This window comes from Mesoplodon densirostris, chromosome 1 (genome assembly GCF_025265405.1).
Source record: "Mesoplodon densirostris isolate mMesDen1 chromosome 1, mMesDen1 primary haplotype, whole genome shotgun sequence".
Classification (NCBI taxonomy): domain Eukaryota; kingdom Metazoa; phylum Chordata; class Mammalia; order Artiodactyla; family Ziphiidae; genus Mesoplodon; species Mesoplodon densirostris.
Window position 1 is genome coordinate 156,217,025 of NC_082661.1, and position 23,992 is coordinate 156,241,016.

The 23,992-nt window shown below is 43.0% G+C and overlaps 1 non-coding gene across 1 annotated transcript; it reads right to left on the reverse strand.

The window, feature by feature from the left end:
• Positions 1–5,738: 5,738 nt before the first annotated feature.
• TRNAG-ACC (transfer RNA glycine (anticodon ACC)) lies at positions 5,739–5,811 on the reverse strand. The gene has a single exon. It is a non-coding gene; the product is annotated as a tRNA-Gly (tRNA).
• Positions 5,812–23,992: the final 18,181 nt, after the last annotated feature.

A 23,992-nucleotide genomic window follows, 5' to 3' on the forward strand; every position in this document is an offset into this window, starting at 1 on the left:
CTCAACCACTGCGCCACCAGGGAAGCCCTCTTTTTCATTTATTTCTGATCTGATCTTTATGATTTCTTTCCTTCTGCTAACTTTGGGGGTTTTTTGTTCTTTCTCTAATTGCTTTAGGTGTAAGGTTAGGTTGTTTATTTGAGATGTTTCTTGTTTCTTGAGGTAGGATTGTATTTCTATAAACTTCCTTCTTAGAACTGCTTTTGCTGCATCCCATAGGTTTTGGGTCGTTGTGTTTTCGTTGCCATTTGTTTCTACTTAATTTTTGATTTCTCTTTGATTTCTTCAGCGATCTCTTGGTTATTTAGTAGTGTATTGTTTAGCCTCCATATGTTTGTGTATTTTACAGTTTTTTCCTGTAATTGATATCTAGTCTCATAGCATTGTGGTTGGAAAAGATACTTGATACGATTTCAATTTTCTTAAATTTACCAAGGCTTGATTTGTGACACAAGATATGATCTATCCTGGAGAATGTTCCATGAGCACTTGAGAAGAAAGTGTATTCTGTTGTTTTTGGATGGAATGTCCTATAAATATCAGTTAAGTCCATCTTGTTTAATATGTCATTTAAAGCTTGTGTTTCCTTATTTATTTTCATTTTGGATGATCTGTCCATTGGTGAAAGTGGGGTGTTAATGTTCCCTACTGTTATTGTGCTACTCTCGATTTCCCCTTTTATGGCTGTTAGCTTTTGCCTTATGTATTGAGGTGCTCCTATGTTGGGTGCATGAATGTTTACAATTGTTATACCTTCTTGGATCGATCCCTTGATCATTATGTAGTGTCCTTCTTTGTCTCTTGTAATAGTCTTTATTTTAAAGTCTATTTTGTCTTATGTGAGAATTGCTACTCCAGCTTTCTTTTGATTTCCATTTGCATGCAATATCTTTTTCCATCCCCTCACTTTCAGTCTGTATGTGTCCCTAGGTCTGGAGTGGGTCTCTAGTAGACAGCATATATACGGGTCTTGTTTTTGTATCCATTCAGCGAGTCTACGTCTTTTGGTTGGAGCATTTAATCCATTTACATTTAAGGTAATTATTGATATGTATATTCCTATTACCATTTTCCTAATTGTTTTGGGTTTGTTATTGTAGGTCTTTTCCTTCTCTCGTGTCTCCTGCCTAGAGAAGTTCATTTAGCATTTGTTGTCAATTTGGCTTGGTGGTGCTGAAGTCTCTTAGTTTTGCTTGTCTGCAAAGATTTTAATTTCTTCATCAAATCTGAATGAGATCCTTGCTGGGTAGAGTAATCTTGGCTGTAGGTTTTTCCCTTTCATCACTTTAAATATGTCCTGCCACTCCCTTCTGGCTTGCTGAGTTTCTGCTGAAAGAGCAGCTGTTAACCTTATGGGGATTCCTTTGTATGTTATTCGTTGTTTTTCCCTTGCTGCTTTTAATATTTTTTCTTTGTATTTAATTTTTGATAGTTTGATTAATATGTGTCTTGGCGTGTTTCTCCGTGGATTTATTCTGTATGGGACTCTGTGATTCCTGGACTTGATTAACTATTTCCTTTCCCATATTAGGAAAGTTTTCAACTGTAATCTCTTCAAATATTTTCTCAGTCCCTTTCTTTTTCTTTTCTTCTTCTGGGACCCTTATAATTCGAATGTTGGTGCATTTAATCTTGTCCCAGAGGTCTCTGAGACTGTCCTCAATTCTTTTCATTCTTTTTTCTTTATTCTGCTCTGCTGTAGTTATTTCCACTATTTTGTCTTCCTGGTCACTTATCCGTTCTTCTGACTCAGTTATTCTGCTATTGATTCCTTCTGGAGAAATTTTAATTTCATGTATTGTGTTGTTCATCATTGTTTGTTTGTTCTTTAGTTCTTCTAGGTCCTTGTTAAACGTTTCTTGTATTTTTTCCATTGCATTTCCAAGATTTTGGATCATCTTGATTATCATTACTCTGATTTCTTTTTCAGGTGGACTGCTTATTTCCTCTTCATTTGTTTGGTCTGGTGGGTTTTTACCTTGCTCCTTCATCTGCTGCATATTTCTCTGTCTTCTCATTTTTCTTAACTTACTGTATTTGGGGTCTCCATTTCACAGGTTGCAGGTTCGTAGTTCCTGTTGTCTTTGGTGTCTGCCTGCCCCAAGTGGGCGAGGTTGGTTCAGTGGGTTGTGGAGGGGACTGGTGCCTGTGTTCTGGTGGATGAGGCTGGATATTGTCTTTCTGGTGGGCAGGACCATGTCCAGTGGTGTGTTTTGGGGTGTCTGTGAACTTATAATGATTTTAGGTAGCCTCTCTGCTAATGGGTGGGGTTGTGTTCCTGTCTTGCTAGTTGTTTGGCATGGGGTGTCCAGCACTGGAGCTTGCTGGTCGTTGAGTGGAGCTGGGTCTTAGCGTTGAGACGGAGATCTCTGGGAGAGCTCTCGCTGATTAATATTATATGGGGTCTGGAGGTCTCTGGTGGTCCCATGTCCTGAACTCAGCTCTCCCACCTCAGAGGCTCAGGCCTGACACCTGGCTGGAGCACCGAGACCCTGTCAGCCTCATGGCTCAGAAGAAAAGGGAGGAAAAAAAGAGAGAAATAAATAAATAAATAAATAAATAAATAAATAAAGTTATTAAAAATAATAATAATTATAAAATTAAAAAGTAGTAAAATAAAGAAGAGAGCAACGAAAGCAATAAACAAATCCACCAATGATAACAGGTGCTAAAAACTATACTAAGATAAACATAAAAATCAGAAACTAGTCTGTGACAGACAGCAAACCCCAATGCTACAGTTGCTCCCAAATCTGCCGCCTCAATTTTGGGATGATTCGTTGTCTATTCAGGTATTCCACAGATGCAGGTACATCAAGTTGATTGTGGGGATTTAATCTGCTGCTCCTGAGGCTGCACAGAGAAATTTCTCTTCTTTGTTCGCACAGCTCCTGGGGTTCAGCTTTGGGTTTGGCCCCGCCTCTGCATGTAGGTTGCCCTCTGGTGTCTGTTCTTTGCCCAGACAGGATGGGGTTAAAAGAGCTGCTGATTAGGGGGCTCTGGCTCACTCAGGCCGGGTGGGATGGAGGGGTACAGAATGCAGGGCAAGGCTGCAGCCGCAGAAGCCAGCATGATGTTGCAGCAGCCTGAGGTGCGCCGTGTGTTCTCCCGGGGAAGCTGTCCCTGGATCACGGGACCCTGGCAGTGGCAGGCTGCACAGGCTCCAGGGAGGAGAGGTGTGGATAGTGACCTGTGTTTGCCCACAGGCTTCTTGGTGCTGCATCAGCAGCCTTAGCATTTCATGCCTATCTCTGGTGTCCGCGCTGCCTGTCTCTGGAGCTTGTTTAGGCAGTGCTCTGAATCTCCTCTCTTCATGCACCCCGAAAAAATGGTCTTTTGCCTCTTAGGCAGGTACAGAGTTTTTTCCAGACTCCCTCCCGGCTAGCTGTGGTGTACTAGCCCCCTTCAGGCTGTGTTCACGCAGCCAACCCCTGTCCTCTCCCTGGGATCTGACCTCCGAAACTGGAGCCTCAGCTCCCTGCCCCCGCCCGCCCCAGCGGTTGAGCAGATAAGCCTCTCGGGCTGGTGAGTGCTGGTCGGCACCGATCCTCTGTGCGGGAATCTCTCCGCTTTGCCCTCTGCACCCCTGTTGCTGTGCTCTCCTCCGTGGCTCCGAAGCTTCCCCCCTGCCACCCCCTCACCCCGTCTCCTCCAGTGAAGGGGCTTCCTAGTGTGTGGAAACCTTTCCTCCTTCACGGCTCCCTCCCAGTGGTGCAGGTCCCGTCCCTATTCTTTTGTCTCTGTTTTTCTTTTTTCTTTTGCCCTACCCAGGTATGTGGGGAGTTTCTTGCCTTTTGGGAAGTCTGAGGTCTTCTGCTAGGGTTCAGTAGGTGTTCTGTAGGAGTTGTTCCACATGTAGATTATTTTTGATGTATTTGTGGGGAGGAAGGTGATCTCCACGTCTTACTCCTCCGCCATCTTGAAGGTCCTCTTGAATTATTTTCAGAATAACTTCAAATCCTCTATTTTCTCTGTTCTCTCTTTCTGGAACTCCTATTTTATTTGCATATTATATTCTTCTTCTGGTCTTCAAATTTTTTTTCTTTTCTATTTTCCATTTGTTATATCTCTTCTGCTTTCTGGGATATTTTCCAAACTTTATCTTCCAAACTTTCTGTTGTATTTTGCATATATGCTGTCATAATTTTAATTTCCAAGTGCTCAATTTTTGGTCTTTCAATGAACTCTTATATAACCTCTTAATTTCCTTCTCTTTTGTTTTTTTCCCTCTGAGCATATTAATTATAGCTTTTTAAAGTCTTCTTCTGCTCCTTGTATTATTTTTCTTTCTACTGAGCTTTTTGAAAAAAAACTTGTTTTGATCTCAGTTTTCCTATTAGAAAGTTATCTCAGATGTTCAGTCATCCTTAGCTTCCTTCTCCTGTTTAAGAGTGAGGGATTAAGAAACTGGTTGGAAGCTGTGGTGTGTGTGTGTGTGCACACATGTGCTATTGTGGGTTATAGGAAGCTTGCCAATGGGAATTTCCTGCAGGGTGATCTTCCTAGGCTGTTTCACTGGAAGACTCCCATTTGTTAGTTCTTTGAGTCTTTTCTCTCAGTCTAGTCAGTTTCCCCAGAGAGGAAACTTTCAGTCTCTGATTTGGTTACCAGCATTCTGAGACTGGAATGAAGGAAAGGGAATGGGGGTCCACACTTTAGGAAGTAGAACTCCACTTGATCCCCAATTTTCTGTATGGTGTCCTGCCCCCTGAATCTTAAAGTCTCTCTGGCTACTTTCTTTAGAGAGTTAGCCTATGGACTTCTGAGATTGAGGGTGGAGGGTTGACAGATCTTGTGGGAGTGGGAGGGTGTCTATGTGCTTCTTGTACAGACTTGTAACCAGTCTTCTGGTCTCAGCCTCACTTTCACCCTAGAGCCACCAACTCCTGACTCTTTCCAAGGTTCTGTGACTCAAATCAGCCTGCTTCTAGGCTGCCCCACTGTCAGCATTGGTTTCAGCTTCTTTTGATCAGCAGCTATGTCAGTAATCACTTGTCCATATGCTTTCAGCTTCAAAAATATTTCTTTTCTTTCTTTTCCCTTGGTCCTTGTTGGTTATATCTTTTTTTTTAGCCATTTAGCCACTGCCATTTTGGTGGGACTGATGGAGATAGGGGTAAAACTGTAAATTATGTTTTCAATTTGCCTCATTTAACAGGATTTTTGAGTATTAGAATTCAAACAGTGTAATGGTAAAATATAAACTGAGCTGCATTAATTCCTGTTGGACTCAGTCTGAGTTTTAAAATTTCCTTAGGGTGCTAAATTTGGTTGTTCCTGTAGGATTTTATATTTCCATAGGTGTGCTATTTTTGTTAAATGTTTATATCAGGAAAAAAAAGAAAACCTGAGAATCTATAAACTGTCTCAAGCAATTAGGAAAAGAATAGCAAATCGTACTCAAAGAAAGCATAAGGAAGGGAATTGCAAAGATAAAATCAGAATGAACTAGGAAACAATGTACAATAGAGAAATTCAGTAAAGTCCAAGGTAAAAACTCTGGTGAGACTGATCATAAACAAAATAGAGAAGGCCTAAATTACCAATATTAGAAATGAAAAAGGAGACCTCACCTTAGATACTAAATAGATCATATTATAAACAGTAATAAGTTTAAAAATTGTAGATGAATTGGACAAATTCTTAGAAAAATATCCTGTCAAAATGGCCATGAGAAATCTGAATATAATTTTTTTTTTTTTTTTTTTGGCCACACCATGCAGCTTGAGGGATCCTAGTTCCCTGACCAGGGATCGAACCCGTGCCCCTTGCAGTGGTAGCACAGAGTCCTAACCACTGGACCACCAGGGAATTCCCTGAATATAAATATTTTTAAAAATTGACTCTTTAAGTTAATCATTCCCACAAAGAAAACTTCAGGCTGAAATGTCTTCACCAGAGAATCTGACCAAGCCTTAAAATAAGAAACAAGATAAATTTTACACAGACTCTTCCAGGCAATAGAAAAAGAGGGAACAATTCCCAAGTTGTTTTAAAGGGCCAGCATATCCTTGGTACCAAAATATGACAAGGACATTAAAAGTAAGGAAAATTATAGGTCAATCCCACACATAGATGAAAATATCCAAAATAAAATATCAGTAAGCTGAATCCAGCCATGTATGTATAAAAAATATAAAAACATTGTGACCAAGTTGATTTTTTAAAAGAGTTTATTCTGGAAATTCCAGGTTGATTTATCTTTCACAAATCAATATAATTCATCATCTCAGCAGAAGAAAGGCAACATTTGTGTCAAGGTGACTATTTTAGATGCTCTACGGTCAGCAGAGTTTTGGATAACTTGGTTGTTTTCTCTTTAAGCCACTAAGCAAACCAGAGGTGAAGAAATTCTGTTCAGAATCTAGTCAAGGCTCAGTTCATTGGGGTTGGAGAGGAGAAGAGGGTAAACCGGGAAGTACCGAGACTGGACCCAGACCTGGACAATGAGGAAGCTGAGGACAGGGATAGAGGCCACGGCAGCTGGTAAATAAGACTCTCAATAGGGAACAAATTCCCCTCTCTTCCGATAAATGCAAAGGCTTCCTGAAGAGAGTATGTGTTCTGGTTTTCAAAATATGTCAGTACTTCTCAAGAAGTACCCAATGTTTAATGGCAAGCACCTCGTCCAACTTCCTGTTGATAACATCTCAGTTGGGGTTAGCTCAGTTCCATTTGTTCCCAAGTCAAAGATGATGACCATCTCTGACATATTGACCCAAAGAGGCCAGGGCAGTAGGGGCTTGTAGGAAAGCAGGAGAGCCGACCGGTTTTTCCTCCCTTCAATCATGCTAGACATTCCTGGGAGAGACCGACGTCTTGGGGTATGGCCCTATTTGAAGTCAGCTACACATGATGTTTTCTCAGATTCTTGGGTTATTCTCTTTTGTTTTACCTCCTTGTTGTTTCCAAGGTTGAAGCCATGATGTTTTGTTTGTTCTGAACTGTCATGGTCTTACTCTAGCCTCGTGGTTAAAAGCTGCTCCTGGAGACACACAGTTCTGGGTTCAGTACCAGTGATGAAACTGACCTGAGTAAATTTGATCAGGCACGACCCTTCTGTTATAGTCACAGCAGGTTTGAAGTGAGGACAAGTGGCTTCCTTCCTCACAACCTCGCTGACCAGGTTATAATTCTGCCCCATAGACAGATAGTTATTAAGCAAACATTTATTAACAAGTACAGAACCATTTCTGTAAACTGTTTTTTAGCCTGAAGGAAGCTGCGGCTTTCTGTCCCTTCATAGGTGCTTTATCCACCACCTCACATGATAAGGACATTCAAAGCAGACTTGCTAAATATCCAGACACAGGGGTCTCTTCCCTTGAGAGCTGGCAGTGAATGGGGAGTGAGCCAGGATCTTCTGAATCCATGGCTGTCCGATGGAACAAGTTAGAGTGAACCCTTAAGGGTGAAAGCTACAGATGTCAAGGGTCCATGTATTTCATTTATGCAATTGTGGGGAGTATCTCTAAAATGTTTTGGCTGAGCCACATGTTTTAAATACCTTTGATTGCTCCAATCAGAGCCCATTTCTAAAATCCATCATGCTAGTTAATAAGTCACTGTGATCACAAAGGAAACGCCATTTCTGACAGCTGCTATGCTGATTGGCAATGCATTAGATGCTGATTGAGATACAAATAACAGAAGCAGGTATCGTAACCAGGAGCACAGGCTTCCTCACGAGAATGCTGCTGCCCACCCCTGGACTGCCAATTATTTATCAGAATAGACCCCCTGAATTGTTGCTTAACCAGAGCAATACATATATCACACTGTATATATGGAAGTACTTAAAACTAAAATGTAGACATTGAAACAACCGTCTCCGCCACATCCTAATTAATAACATGGACAAGTTATTCAACATTTCCATGCCTTAGTTTTCTCCTTTGTCCATACCCATGGATTGTTGGGTCAATAAAATAACATATGTAAAGTACTTAGGATTGTGTGTGACACACAAAAAACAATTAATAAATGGAAGCCTGTATTATAAGCAGCATACTGTGTGCCATGGTACAACTTCCACTTGCATCACAGAAGGCCCTGGCTCTCTGTCCAAGTTGGGGTAGAAACTGAGGGATGAGACTGGCGTCCACCTAGGTGCACTGGATGCTATTGCATATCAGGGACTGGGCTGCTGCATTAAATACCAGGCCCTCTTATAAAGTGGGAAATCGATTTTCCTCAGTGTTTCCAGAGGTGACTTATAATAATCAAACTCATTAGAGACTGATGTGGAAGTCAAATTTCAACTTATGAATCATAATAAGAAACACAGCTACCAAGTACATTGGGATATTTGAGTTCCTGGGAGTAGGTGATGATATCTTTAGTGTGGGTTCCTTTTATACAATGGATGCATTCCTGAAGACTCTGTGTTATTCAAAACCCATGTAATTCAAAGCAAAATTTCCCACATTAATAACTTTAAAGTATAGAGGAGTATGTTCCCAGAGCACATAAATTGATGCCCATTGACCTGTAACTTCCTTTAAATGGTGCTTTTCATTTCTTTAGATGATCTCTGATATTTTACAGAAATGAGTCTGCTAAATTGCAAGCATATCATATCATAATGGCTGTTAGGTCTTCTTCAAAGCCTTTTTATGACATCCAAAGTCTGGAATAAATGCATTGCTTTTGGTGCTTTTCTGCATCACCACACTATAAATGCTCTGATGACATGGCCACAGGACATTTAAAAACATATAATAACTGCACAGTTGTCACCAAAATCACTTGATGAAGTTCTGAGCCATGTGAATAGCGGCATAGTTCACAAGATACTGATGAAAGGAAGAGAGAATTTCTGTTTTAGAACCAAAGTGTCAGTTTGTAATCCACTTGTCTGAACAGCTTTGAAATTGAGCAATTCTTGATTTTTAATTCTGGGGATTTGTGTGATTTCTCTCTCATTTTGAGCACAAAATGAGACCTTGTGAATGTCTTGTATCACAATTTCAAATACATGTAATTCAAATTCACTTAAAATGTAACTGTGCTGGATTGAAGAATTGTTGCTTTTGGGGTCATTTTCTTTTCAAAGAGGGTATAGTAGAAAGATGTTGGCTTTGAAACCACCAGACAGATCTGGGTCCAGTTTAGTTTTTGTCACTTATTAGCATGTGGGACTTAGTCTCCTCATCTATAAAATTGGAATTATAAATGCCCGTCATATAGGGTGATTCTGAAGATGAATAGTAACATTTACCGTTTATTAGGGGACTTACTATAAGCTAATCAATTTATATATATATATATATATATATATATATATATATATAATTGCATTAATCTTACAGAAATTCCACAAAGTAGAAATTATTATTCCATTGAGAAAAAAAGGCTCATGGACGTTAAGTTACATGACCAAGGCCTAATACCTGATAAACAGCAGAAGTGGAATTCAAACTCAGGTCTGAACTGGCTTCACATCAAAAGACACTACACTTTCTTCTAGAAGTAATTGAGATAATATCTTTAAAATGAACAAGGACTGTACCTGACATAAAGTGGACAATAAATGGCAATTGCTGTTATCATTATGATAACCTCCTCCTTCATGTCCAACACACACACACACACACACACACACACACACACACACACGTGCACACGTGTATGAAATAAAAAAGAATCTGTATCCTACATTGCTTTAAGCTTTTTCTTTATTCGCTTTCCCACTCATGTATATAAATATATAATATGAAAGGAGAAATGGAACTCCTCAAGGCCTTTCCAGAGAGCTTACAGAGACAAAGAAAAATACTAATTGCTTTGCTTCCTGAAAGAGGTAACTCTGGCAAAGTCACTAGTTTCTTAGGGCTGCAAAGAGCAAAGAGCCATGCACTGGGTGACTTTAACGACAGACATTTCTTATTTCATAGTTCTGGAGGCCTAGAAGTCTGAGATCAAGGTGTCTGCAAGGCTCCTTCTGTGGGCTGCGAGGGATACTCTGTTCCAAGCCTCTCTCCTAGCTTCTGGGGGTTTGCCGTCAATCTTGGGCGCTCCTCGGTTTGCAGAAGCATCACCCCGACCTCTGCCTCTTCTTCACATGTGTCTTCCCTCTGTGCATGTCCCAATTTCCCCTTTTTATAAGGGAACCACCAGTCATATTGGATTAGGGCCTATTCTAATGACCTCATTTTAACTTGATTTCCTCTGTTAAAGGCCCTACTTACAAATAAGCTCACATTCTGAAGCGCTGGGAGTTAGGACTTCAGCGTATCTTTTGGGGGGGACACAAGCCCATAATGGTGTGTGTAGGGTATGTATGTGTGCATAAGAGAACGTGAACATGGTTAGCACTAGACAAAAAAAAAAAAAAAAAGATTTGTTGTTGATCCTATCTACCTTCTAGAATGTCTCCTGGCATTTTGGATGTATGAAGTCATGACTTTTTTTTTTTTTTTTTTTTAAGTCATGACTCTTCGAGTTGCAAGTGACAGACTCAATTTGAACTAGATTAAGCAAAGAGAGAAAGTACTGGGTTATATACTGAAACTACAGAAATGACAGGGAAGGAATGGCCTTAAGGATCCAGGGATTCTAAAACTATCAAATCTCTCTGTCTCTGTCCTTTTCCACATGCTGCCTTCATGCTTCCAGCTGCTCCATGAGGCTGCAAGCATGATGCCAGACCACCCGCCCCTTCCCTTCTTACAGCCTTGTAACTAGAGAATTAAGAGCCTTCTTAACTGGTTAGGGGAAAATGCCAATAGGCTCTCCTTGGGTCACATGACCTTCCCTAAACCAACCCCTGATTCTTAGGGGATAAGGAAGTATACTTGGGTCTACTTGGGGCATGTCCCATCTCTAGCCATGGGTCTGGGGCTACTAGAACCAGCAAGGTTGAAGTTGGAGGGGAGTATTTCCCCAAACGAGAGGATAAAACAATCAGGGCTCATTACAGAAGGGCTTTGGGCATGTTTGCAGCTTGAGGTACGGCTGAAGGTTTGTCTTCCTGCAAGCTCTCCTGGGGGCTCACGTCCCCAGCAGAGGTCTGATGGGTGCTTTTGCTCTGTGCTGGAATCTCACGTTCCTGGTTGTAGGATATGAGTTGTGTCAGGGATGGCCCAGCTCTACCAAACACATTTTCCTTTCTTCCAGGGCACAGAGCTGTTGTATGGTTTCCAGCCTTTCCTGCAGTTTCACAGTTGCTAAGTGTTGACAAAGTACTGAATTCTAGCTGAAGGAATGTGGTTGGACGTGATACGCGCCACTTCCAAATCTGACCCACGCGACTGCCTACCCTCCACGTTCTTTCCCTTCCTGCCAGCTTGATGCAGATGGGCACAGCAGCTTGAGTCACATACTGAAGTTGGTGGAACCACAATATGGAAGGAGCATAGGTTCCCGAATCCCTGCTTGGAGGAAAGACATCTGCTCAGCCGACTTCTATGCTATTTTGGACTTTATGTGCGGAAGAAACAAACTTCTATTGTTAGAGAGATTACAAGTTTCAGAGTTTGTTATAGCAGCGAGTGTTGTCCTAACCAACAGGTAGATTTCCTTCCCTTTCTTCACCTTTGCCTTCATCATCCCTGTTTTCCCAAATAGCTGCAGTGGATCCAGGACCAACAGAGCTGGGTGACTCCTGACTTTGCTACTTAGCAGCAGAGTGACTCCAAGGAGGTCATCCATCTTCTTTGAGGTGCAGTTTTCTGACCTGTAGGATAATCATGTTTATCCTTCACCTTGCAGCCCTGCAAGCCTTGTTATTACCCAGCCTCAAGGCCAAAGAGCCAGAGACATCAACAGTTTATTGGATAGGGAATCTTACATGTCCAAAGCAAAAGTCCTGGAGTGATACCCCACCGAGTATGGCAGACGGCAGAACATGGCAACAGTCTTCATTACTGGGGGAAGTGAGAGTTTACCATTTATCTGGGGGATTGACATCAGGTTGGCTCATCAGTTACCAGGAAAACCAGCAGCTGGGGCAGGGGGCAAGCATATAGGCAGTTACTGATTCAGCCCTATGATTAAGAGGATTGGATAGTCATGTGAGTAGGGTGTGTGTGTAGGTGAAGCAGGCACTGGTCCAGCAGGGGATGTACAGAGAGCAAGAGCGCAGCCATCTTGAGTGGCCTGCCCATACACTACTTCACAAGACTGACGAAAAGTTTGAACTATAGAGGGTATATGAAAATACTTAAATGCTGATTCTAGGTGTTGATAGTATTGTGTTTTATTTAAACTGCTGCAGGGTGACTTCATCCAAAATGACTTCCCGCCTGGCTCTGGCTGCATTGAAGAGACTACCTTGTCAGCTAGGAAATTCCTCAGCCTCAGAAGAAAGCCTTCCTGACTCAGAACACAAAGTTATGTACTTGGGCTAAAATGCTGCCACCATTGATCCTGCTTTCTACTGGAAGGCAAACCCCAGCAGATATTAAATCCCAGGCTCTGGCTCCGCCTCTCTGGGCTTCTCACGTAGGAGTCATTCTCAGTTCCAGACTCACAGACCTCTGCTTCTCTAATTTATTTTCTCATTCATTCGTTTGCCCATTCATGCATGTGTCCATCGGTTTGCTTATCCATTCATCCACACAACAAATATTTATTGCATGCCAACTCTGTGCTGGAGATACAGAAGTGAGAAGGAAAGGCATGGCTTTACTCTCATGAGAGTGATAAAGTGCTACGACCAGTATTGGGTGCTGCAGGTGCTCGGTCCAGGTGCTGAGGTCAGGAAGGGCGTTCCACAAGTAGTGATGTCAAGCACAAGTTCTTCCAGGCAAAGGGATGGCAAAGCTCTTTCTACCACAACTACCAGCTACCACTGAAATCAAGCTACTGGGGTCTTCCACTTGCTAGCCTCATCATTTAGATACCCTGTCCCCACTACCACCACCGCCTCCCTTTCTAAGCCCTGCCCTGCCCAACTTCCAAACTCCTCAAGAATACAGTGCCCTGTGTAGCCCTATAACTATCAAAAATTCTTTCATGCCTCCCTCCCTCCCCACGACCACCAACATGGCACTCAAAGGGTCATCAGCATCTTTAAGGCATTCTGTATAAATGTATGTAGTACGTACAGTCTGAAAAATATTCACAATACATGTGTATATATGTAAATGCCTTAAAATGTAATATATAGGTATACATGTTTGCATACATACACATACACAATGCATATGTGTGTATGTGGATATACAAATATATAATCCCCAAATTTCCAAGAAAACGAATTCTTCAGTTGGGGCTGCTTGTTGCTACCTCAGACACTAAACTTTATTAAATTTCACCAAAAGCAGAAATAAAAGGCAGCCTACAGCTTGTTTTGCTATCTAGAGAAAGCCAGCAAACCCAACAAACTTCGGATAGCGCCTGGCTGATGCAAAAGTAACTCAACCATTTCCTTTGAGAAAGCTTTATTATTGGAAGTGTGTTAACGATTTCTTCCCTTCCTTTGGTGTCTAGAATAATGTGTCCTGTGATACATGCCAAGGTTTGAATGACTAACAGCTGATAGTAATTGAGCATTTACTGAGGGGTGGGATGGGAGATGTGTTTTTTATATATCAGTATCTGCACCATACTCTCTGTGGTATCTCCCTGTTAATGACTCCTAAATTGTTAGAATTACTGATGGCCATGAGAGTGACCCCTAGAGCTGAGAGAGAGGGTGGAAGCATTTTCTTAGATTTTATTAACAATAACAATGAGAATAACAGTGATAGCATTTATAAGAGCAATAATCAACATATAATTAACAATTATAATACTAATTTACACCTATTACTTCATTTATGTCTCAGTGTTTGAGCTACTACTTCATTTATTTCTTGCAACTGCTCTTTGAGGTAAGTTCTAGTAATAGCATCCCGATTTTACAGATGAGGAAGATAAGGCACAGAGAGGTTTAATGATCTGCCCAAAGTCACACAGCACTGGCAGAAACAGGGTTTGAAATCAGGCTGTCTAGCTCTAGAATCCATCCTCTTTACCACTAAGGCTTTCACTACTCTTATACAATTTAGTCCTGGAAGGACAAGAAGAAGAGCCATCTAGCTGAGGCCCCAAAAGCCCCAGAAGAGCCCTGGCTCTGAACTCGAGGCCCCAGATTTCTGGCTTCCCCTTTCCAGCAGGGGGCGCCCATAGTCCACATTTTCTGGGTTCTCGCTAAAAGACTGATGTCTCAGTTATTGAGAACCACAACTCAAGACACTTTATCAGTAGAAGCCCTGATTTAAAATTTGTCTATCATCCTTAAAGCAATGATCCAATACATGGAAATAATCAAGGGAATGATCCAGTATATTTGTTGGAGGACCTGCAACGGGCATGGATAACCACAAACCCAATAAACCTGCAGAAGCCCCAAGCAGTTAAACCAGAAAGACATTAGAGGCACAGATTTCTCTTATCACACTCAGAAAACCAGCCCCAGCTCTCAGGGTGGCCTTGACCACATCAGTCCTCCCCCCGGGCTGTAAGGTCAGGGGCCGTGCTGTGCTTGCTGCATTACCCCTTTGGAACGTGTGCCCAAGGTGTTTTTTCTCTAGTGAACTTTGTCATGTCCTTTGCAGGAAATTAGCTCAGAGGAGCAACCCCAGAAGACCAAATTTCAACCTCCACTGTAGACAGAAATGCCAGACCAGGTTCGGCAGGACTTGTATGTTTCACAGTGCTGAGATGATAACTCTGCGAATAACTTTGAGGGGTATGTCCCCCACCCAGACGCTCCCTCCACCTTTGCTATAAAGATCGGGTGAGGGGCCTCACCTTAAATGGGGGCTTCTCAGGGAACCCTTTTCAGCCCCTCCAAGTCATCCTTTTTCTGTGCATACGTTGGTATTAGAAATCTGATTCAAAATTGAATGAGAGGGAAAACAGAAATCCCCCCAGGCCAGCCTCCAGGGAGATTGCCTGGGTTCAGATTCTCGATCTGCCTCATGTGGGCTGAGCAGGCCCCAGGCAGTTTATTTACCTTTTCTCTGCACCACAGTTTTCTCATTTGTGAAATGAAGATAATAAAATCCACCTCCTAGGATCGTTGAGCACCTCCAGTGAGTTCAGGCAGGTAAAGATTAAACACAGTGCTTGGTGCACAGGAAGTCCTGCATCAATCTTAGCTGTTGTAATTAAACCTAGTCATGCAGGCAGCTCTTTCACGGCTTGCACTCTTTCACGACTGCAAACCTTATTGGGACCAGGGCATTTTTCTCTGCTCTGGTGACACTGGTAAACTTCCTGCCTTCCTCTGGGGACATGAGGCGTCCCCACCTCCTCCAAACTGCACACTCCCTTCTTCAAGGTAGTTAACTAGAGGCCACGCGGAAGTTTTCTCTCCTGGAATCGGGTTCCTCGTGACTAACTGGCTGGGAGCGGAGTTCAGTTGAAGTTCAAGAAGGCCTCGGTTCTGACTTTTACTGCTTATTGATTTGTGGCCCTTAGAAGCCAAAACACCGCAGGCACAACAATGTGGCCCTTCTCAGGTGGCCCTGTTTACCCTCCGGGAGCAGGCAGGGTGTGGCCTGAATTTCTGAGCACAGCACAGGGTGTGGTGACAAAGCTGGGTGTGGCTGCCCAGAACAGGCCTTGGAGAAAGCAGCTGGGAAACAAGTCCCGGAGACCCGGGTCTGATTGCCGAGGCCTCGGTGTTCCCGAGGCTCTGCTGTGGAGCAGCTGTGGGAACTCGGGTTCTCTGCTCCTCAGACACAACTACAGCAATAATAACAGTATCCCTTTACTGAGTACTTACTAGCCACACGAGGCACCCCGCAGCTCTCCCTTAATTAAGACCACGGGCTGTGTGTGAGTTCCAACAGCACCACTACTAGCTGCATGACCCTAGAGACTTATCTTTCTCTTCCTCAACATCCTCACCTGTGAGAAGTGGGGTGGTTAAAGGTATCTTCCTCGAGGGCAGAGCTGGAGGCACCCATCTGACCCCATGGCCAAGGTGCTGGAGCCTGGAGAGCCCGAGAGGGGGAAGGCAGAAATAGATCATGTGATATCGGAGGAGGGGGATTTATCTTGGTGTCTTTAGGATGATGGTTCCATGTGGGTATGTAAGGCTAAGAATCCAGGAAAGAATTGACAGAGAAGGAATTAAAATAAGATTTGATATGAAAGTATCAACCTTGATCCTGAAATAAAATAAACCAACTGGCAACGGCAGACACTGAGCAGAGTCCTGAGTATAGAAAACCAAAACCTGACTCACCGAAATCATTGCGAACAAAGCTGAGATCAAGCACATAAAATATTTTATGGACCACAGAAGTCTTTCAATCAAGTAAATAAAGTATGTGGGGAAAAAAACACCTTCCTTTTCAGGTTGTATGAGGATGAAGTGGAAAGCCCTAGAACAGCTTCTGGCCCCAGGTAATGCTGAGCAAGCGTTAGCAGTCACTGATGTAGATTTCACATGTATGATTTCATGCCATCTCATAACAATCTTGTGAGGTAGGGCCTCTACCGAGGAGAGGCTCAGGGCACGCTGAGAGAAGCAAGCAAAGCTGGGATTTGATCCCAGGATTATCTGATTCTGAATCTCAAACTCTGGGTCCAATATCACTGGGGCTTACTGCCTTTCATTTACCAACTCCACGTGAAGAAACACCGGTTGAGCACCTGACCATGAGCCAAGATGTTGTGACCTTTTTCAATTCATTGACAGTTCCAACAACTCAGTTCATAAGTGCACACAGAGCTCTTCCACCTGGGGACTGGGCTGGGTCCTGGATCCATCTCTGCAGGCAGAACGCTGGTCTTGCCCACAGGAGCTCATAGGACAAATAGTAAATGAAGAAGAGACCCTGAGTTGGCACCTTTACAGGTCTAATGACTCTGCTTGCAACTCCATTTGGACAATTTCTTGAGCTCCCTTACCTCTTCTGAGGGCCTTAACTAAACTATCAACTCCCACTTTGCTTGAAATTCCTATTTCTAGGTTGAGGTTTAAAGTGGACTGTTAAATGAAGAGAAAGAAAGAAACTGGGAGAGACATTGGTCATCTATTCCTCAGTCATCAGTGTATCCTTGAAAGACTAGAAGATTTGATAAGGGCTTGAAGAAAGGAAAGACCCCTGTAGGGTACACACCCCTCTTGACATGGGTCTCCACTAAGTAGTGGGCTTTGGGAAATTGCTTCCAGATTCTGGAAAAGAAGTCAGAAAAAAATGTCACCCACTGAGAAATTAGGAAGAAAGTCATTGATGAGATGGGCTACTTGCAGGTGTTCCCCACCCCCAAGATGTGCTGCCCAGGAAGACTTGAAATACCAAGATCAAATCCATGCCTTTATGGGGCGTGGAATACTCTATAGGCACTATGAGAAACAGTGGGCATTTAAAGATGAAGCAAACCCTGATCCCTGCCCCCCAGGTGCCTCAGAACCTGGAGCTAAATGTAAACAAAGAAAGGTGTAACCTAATTAACTGAGTTAATCTGTGTTTAAAGTTTTGATGTGACAATAAAAGTATGTGGCCAGCATGGTGTCCTAGAAAGGAAGCATTCAGGCCCACTCCCTTAGTGTTTATCCAGCCCCCTGGAGGGCCCAGGTTCCTATCAGGAGAGTTGTGAGCTACCTGGGCTAGAGAGAGCTTTTTAGGACTTTCCATACCTGGGTAAATTTGCTGCATTAATACTTACAGAGGCTTCCTCTGTGCCCAGAGCTGCTCTAAGCACTTGACATCTGATGGTCCACTTAATCCTCACAGTAAACCTATGGAGTAGATGTACTGTCCCCCCAACAACTCCAAAATTTGATGCCTTGAGAGGTTAAGTAACTTATTGAAGGTGACTATCTCGTACAGCTTGTTAGGTGGCAGAGAAGGGCCTTCTAGCACTGGGCCCCCTGCTCTTACCCATAGCACTAGCAGTTCTTCTGTAGGCACCAAAATAGCCTTCTCATGAGTGGTTTGGGTTCCTTGGTCACTTGATCCTGTGTGGGTAGCACACAAAACATGAAGGCCTCTCATTGTGATTTAATTATGTGGCATCGGATTTATACCCTAGTCTCATGTAAATATGGGCCCCATGCATTGGTTTCCCTGAGCATGACAGCCTCAAGGTGCTCAAAGAAAATAAAATTCCTTACCAAGGATCAACCCCAAAAGCAAATGGGTCAGTGTCCCATCAGAAGACAGATGATACGAGGACACAGAGCAGCAGAACCAGGGGTAGAACCCAGTTGCCTTGGCTTCAGTCATGGTTCTTTATCCTTGGAAAGGAAAAGAAAGGACTTAAAATGCACAGGAATCAAGTTCTGAGAATGTCTAAGCCAACTTAGAAATATCCTTTTAGTGTGTCCCACGATTGAGGACTTAAATACATACCATGGAGTTTTTTTCCTATCAACATCCTCACTCATGGGGCATGGGTTCCCTCAGGGTTGGGACTTTGAGGCCCCCATAGAGGGGATGGAAGCCCAGGTCCCACTGAGAATGGGGGTGGTGGGGGGAGAAGGGGACCAAAGGAGGACAAGCCTTGTTTAGAAACTCCAGGTAAGTGTTAAGCAGAGAAGGTGGACTTGAGGAACCTACAGCACTTTGGAGAGATATTGAAATGGGTTGAGTTAAACAGAAAATGCCTGATAGGCCCCCAGAGAAGTTCTTTTTTTTTTTTTTAAATAAATTTATTTATTTATTTTTTGCTGCATTGGGTCTTCATTGCTGCGTGCGGGCTTTCTCTAGTTGTGGCCAGTGGGGGCTACTCTTCATTGTGGTGTGTGGGCTTCTCATTGCAGTGGCTTCTTTTGTTGTGGAGCATGGGCTCTAGGCATGCGGGCTTCAGTAGTTGTGGCACACAGGCTCAGCAGTTGTGGCTTGCGGGCTCTAGAGTGCAAGCTCAGTAGTTGTGGCGCATGGGCTTAGTTGCTCCGCAGCATGTGGGATCTTCCTGGACCAGGGCTTTGAACCCGTTTCCCCTGCATTGGCAGGTGGATTCTTTACCACTGCACCACCAGGGAAGCTCCCCAGAGAAGTTCTTAAACTTTTCCTGTTAGAGCCTTAGGACTATGTGTGGTTAGGGAGAGAAGGGCCTAGGGCCCTAGGGGTGTTGGTGTGGAAGTGACCTGGGATTTTAGAAGGTTGATGGCAAGGCTCCCAACCCCTCCCATTTCCAACCCCTGGAGGTATTAGAGCCAGATCCAGAGGATGCAGTTCTAGTTAGAAAGTAGCTTGGATTTGACCCTATTGACAAAGTCTTGTTAAGAATAGGGCCTCCAGGTTTTGGGAAAAGGTGCCTCTGGAATCCAGGAAATCTGAAAGAGCCAGAAAACATTCATTGCTTTAATCCAATTCAATTCAACTCAGCTCAACTCAGCTGAATTCAACATATTCAACTACACATTTACTGTGTACCAGGCGCTGTGCTGGGAGCTAGGAATACAGCAGTGAACAAGATAGGCAAAACTTTCTCCTGCCTGCAAGAAGTTCATAGTCTAGAGGTAGAGAGAGATAAAAATACAGTTAAATCCACATTTAATTACAAATTGTAACGCACGCCACGAGACCCCTGCGACAAAGAATAAAGGTGGAGAGCTGCTTTAAGACAGGGTCCTCCTCCTCTGAGCAATTGACTCTTCCTCTGCAGCTTGTGGGATGAGGGTCCCCCCGGGGAAAGCGGCTGCCGATTAGCAGCTCATCCCCCTGCAGTTCTCCATCTCCAGAATCAGCCCTGCCAAAGGCTTATTGCTTCATCCAGCCCTCTGACGCTGTCGAAGATTTTTTTTTTCTTTTAATTGTATCTAGATTTTCCAGTTTTTCCTGGCAGAAGCTTTGGTCTGCTGTACACTACTCTATCCTAAATGGAAGTGGAAGTCACATGACTTTTACGTTCATGTCCTTTTTAACTATACAAGTCGTACACAAATACATCTCTTTATAAAAAAATTAATTTAAAACAATGGGAGTAGATGGAGTAACTGTGATGGTTCTCTTGGCCCCTTTTCATGACTTTCTGCGTGCCAATAGGTGACTGTTATGGGTGAATCTTTCTTACCCTCCCTGATGTCTCTCCTTCATGTGACCTTATGACACTCCTGCCCTCTCTCTTCCTCTCATTTTCTGCCGTGGCTGGAAGAGGGAGGTGGCTTAGCCTAGTTGGTGGATTCGGGAGCACTACTGAGCATGCTCACCTCAGGTTTTCCCCTCTCTTCCTCCTGAGAGTGAGCTGTCTGCAAGAGAATTCTTCTCTGCCCTAAGTATTGCCAGGTCATCCTCACCTCTCCCCCTCCCCCAGTGTGGGAAGGCCATTCCCGTCCTCTGTTACCCTGATGGCACAGGTAGGTTAGCCCAATCCTGGGCTTAGTTCATCTGGACCGCACACCAAGCACGCTCTATGGCTTAACCTTTATCAGTAAGAAAGGGAATATTTTGAACCACATCTGACATGCCTTTGGTGAGACGTGATTCTCATCCCAAATCTCAGCTGCAAGAGAGCGCAGGAAATGTAATTTTTAGTTTTCCAGGCTCTGTAGTACAGAAAGGCGTGTTAGGAAAATGTGGCATGGAATGCAGAGGGCCAGTTCCCCGTGTCCACCTTGAGTGCTGGTAGTTTGTGTGATAGCTTATCTTCCATCTACACCCCAGGGCAGTTAGTATCTGAAGTCTTCTAATCAGAAACCCACAGTTGAGGTATGTGGCTCAGTATTAAAGTTGTATCATCTACCTCTAGGCACTGGTGTGAAATGAATTTTAGCAACAGAACCTGACAGTTGTTGCCTAGTCAAATTAGTTTAGATCAGTTTGCAACAGGTCCCTAGAAATTAGATATGTACATATTAAATTTTGATAAATACTCTCAGGTTACTTTCTAAAGGATCTTTACCCATTCTCCTATTAACAGTGGTGGAGAATGTCCTTTTCCCATAACCTCAGCAATTCTGAGGTCTCTTTCTTCATTTCATCTGCATGTCCTCCTTATTTATTCTGAAAGCGCAAGTAGTAAACTATAATAATTATGAGCTATTGAGCGAAGTACTACGTTGCACTTAACACTTTGCAAACATGACGTCATTTAATTCTGAAACACTATCAGATAGATATGAGCTGCCTCTGTTTTACAGACCAGGCAACAGAAGCTCAGAGAGGTTTAAAACTTTCCAGTTGTTCAGAATGGTAAGGAACAAAGCAGGAATGTGAACAAAGGCGACCTGTTCCAAAACCTGTGCATTTAGGAGCAGCAGAAGTGTCAAAAAAAAAAAAAAAAAAAAAAAAAAAGAGCCAGATTTAATGACAAGGGTTACTATTGTTTTAAAAATAGTATTTAGTTGGTTTTTGATGATTCAAATAGTAGTTCAAGGTCATGGTTATAAACATCAAGTCTCTTACCCTCCAGTAGTATAGAAATAAGGGCTTCTTTTTTTTAGAAAGAAAATCATCCTTAGGATTTAAGGAACTTTCTTCCTATGCACCCTAGGTGGCTTGCATTGATGTGATCACTCACCTCAACTATCTGTGTGGGAGCTGAGTGGAGATTTTATAACAGGGAGGAGACCAGAGATTTCTAGTTTCGAAGTGGCCAGTCCAAAATTCCAATCAATAGATTCAGCTCCTTAGTGTTTGCCCTGGTGGCAGGAACTTAGAAGCAGATGCAAGGGGTGTGTATGTATGTGTGTGTGTGTGTGTGTGTGTGTGTGTGTGTGTGTTGTGCCTTATAAAAGTATCTAAATGTATAGAAAACAGACTTGTGGTTGTCAAGGTGGAGGGAGGGTGGGAGAGGGATGGATTGGGAGTTTGGGATTAACAGATGCAAACTATTATATAGAGACTGGATAAACAACGAGGTCCTACTCTATAGCACAGGGAACTATATGCAATACTGTATAATGAACCATAATGAAAAAGAATATGAAAAAGTGTATATATGTATAACTGAATCACTTTGCTGTACAGAAGAAACTAACACAACATTGTAAATCAACTATACTTCAATAAATAAATTTTTAAAAATGAATAAATAAAAAGGGTCTAAATGGGAGAGTAAAAGGAGAAGTAGGGTATGTGCATTTGTGGCAGAAGGTCAGTGACAGCAATTTGGAGAAGCTGGCCCTGGTCCCCATTTCTTGGAAAACCAGGAGACTTTAAAAGATGAAGAGCAGTTTACAGGTTGCTGGGACCAGTCCCGGAGTGATTTTTTAAAAATTAATTCATTTATTTTGGCTGCATTGGGTCTTTGTTGCTGCACGCGGACTTTCTCTAGTTGCGGCGAGCAGGGGCTACTCTTCGTTGCGGTGCGCAGGCTTCTCATTGCGGTGGCTTCTCTTGTTGTGGAGCACGGGCTCTAGGCGCGCGGGCTTCAGTAGTTGTGGCTCGCAGGCTCTAGAGCGCGGGCTCAGTAGTTGTGGCGCACGGGCTTAGTTGCTCCGCGGCATGTGGGATCTTCCCGGACCAGGGCGGATTCTTAACCACTGCGCCACCAGGGAAGTCCCCCGGAGGGATTTTTTCATTTATTTAAGATAAGATAATGAGGGCTCAGTGGGTACTCTCTGTCCTCTCCCTCCTCCCATCTCCACGGCCACTTCAACCCACCCCACTTAGCTTCTAAAGACACCACTTCCCTCTCTACTCTCGGGTCAGAATCTACAGAGGTGAGGCCTTAGAGTCTGTATTCTCTAACCAGGTCTGCAGATGAGCTGGGTTGTCAACCAGGCTTGCAGCCCAGTAGGGTCCCAGTTGGATTTGCTGTGAAGCTGAGGAAGCTTCCAGGGCCTCACTTGCACGGGCCCTTCCAAGTCCTGGGAGGGAGCTGGTGTCCTGCTCCTTCGCCATTTGTTTTTTTGATATTTGCAGAAGTATGATGTTTCGACTGCAATTGGTCAAGACTCTTGTCTGCTTCCTTTGTGACTTCCGCTAAGGTTAGTGGGACTGGAGCAGCTTTGCACACTTTGTGGACTCTCTTAAAGGACTACTAACTGGGGAATAAACATCCTAAATGTTTATTTAGGATTTTGTTTGGGCTTATAGGATGTATTCAAGTTTCATGTTACTTCTGTGCTGCGTTATTGTCAGTGTGGGAATAACATCCGGGAATATTTTTATCACCCACTGGGCTGGCTCAACCTGGTGGCAATGTGAAGCTGCAGGGCCAGAGGCTCTATAGCAATAAGAGAAGATCCTGTGGCATCTGGCTCAGATGTGCCAGTGGAAGAGAAGCAAGGTTTGAAATGTACAGGGTCAGAAGCTAACCCGGGGGAAATGCTCCCAGACATCAGGCGTGTAAAATGATAAGCATGGGACTCAGTTCTCCTCCTCAACCCCTGGTCCAAACAAAAGTTCCTTCCTGTCAAGAATCTACTCAACAGTGCAATGAGTATCATTCAAAATGAAGCATATCGTGTCTTTTCTTTTTGATGGAATCACATGAAATAGACTTTTTCAGAATTTCTGTATTTATAGGGCACAAACCTGTAGCATTCCTACAAAAGTGAGTACACCTGTGTGTGAAGCCGCATGTTTTATACATCCAATGATTAATAATAACAAAACAAATTTTAAGCAACCATACCAGGGGAAAGACTGACTTGTCTTTCTATTCTCGCTCTATAAAAAAATTATGAAATTGTTGTCATAGAAAGAGGCTATGCAGCCAAAAAATGTAGAAAACAAGTGTTGTTGAAATGGTCAAGGGGGTTTGTGAAGAGGCAGTATGATATTATTAGAGATTCTGTACTGTTTAACATATCTATCAGCTTTTAAAATTTACAGTTTATTGGGATTTCTTTTCTCATTTGAAATAAACATTCACAATCATAACTGATTTCATATTTTGTGTTTGTGTTCATAGTTTTGTATTCTTTTTCTTAAAAGCCTCTCCCCTCTCAAATGGAGAAGCTTCAAATCCCACAAAACTATACCTACTCTTGAGTACATTTTGCTGCATTTCTGAGACTCATTTCCCATATGGCTGCCAGCCCATCCCTCTCTTCCTCCCACCCCTTCCAATAAGATTGTATTTCTCCCTGACTTTTTTGTCATTCTCACTTGCCAAGACAATCTCTTAAAACCATTTACAATTCTAGTATTTA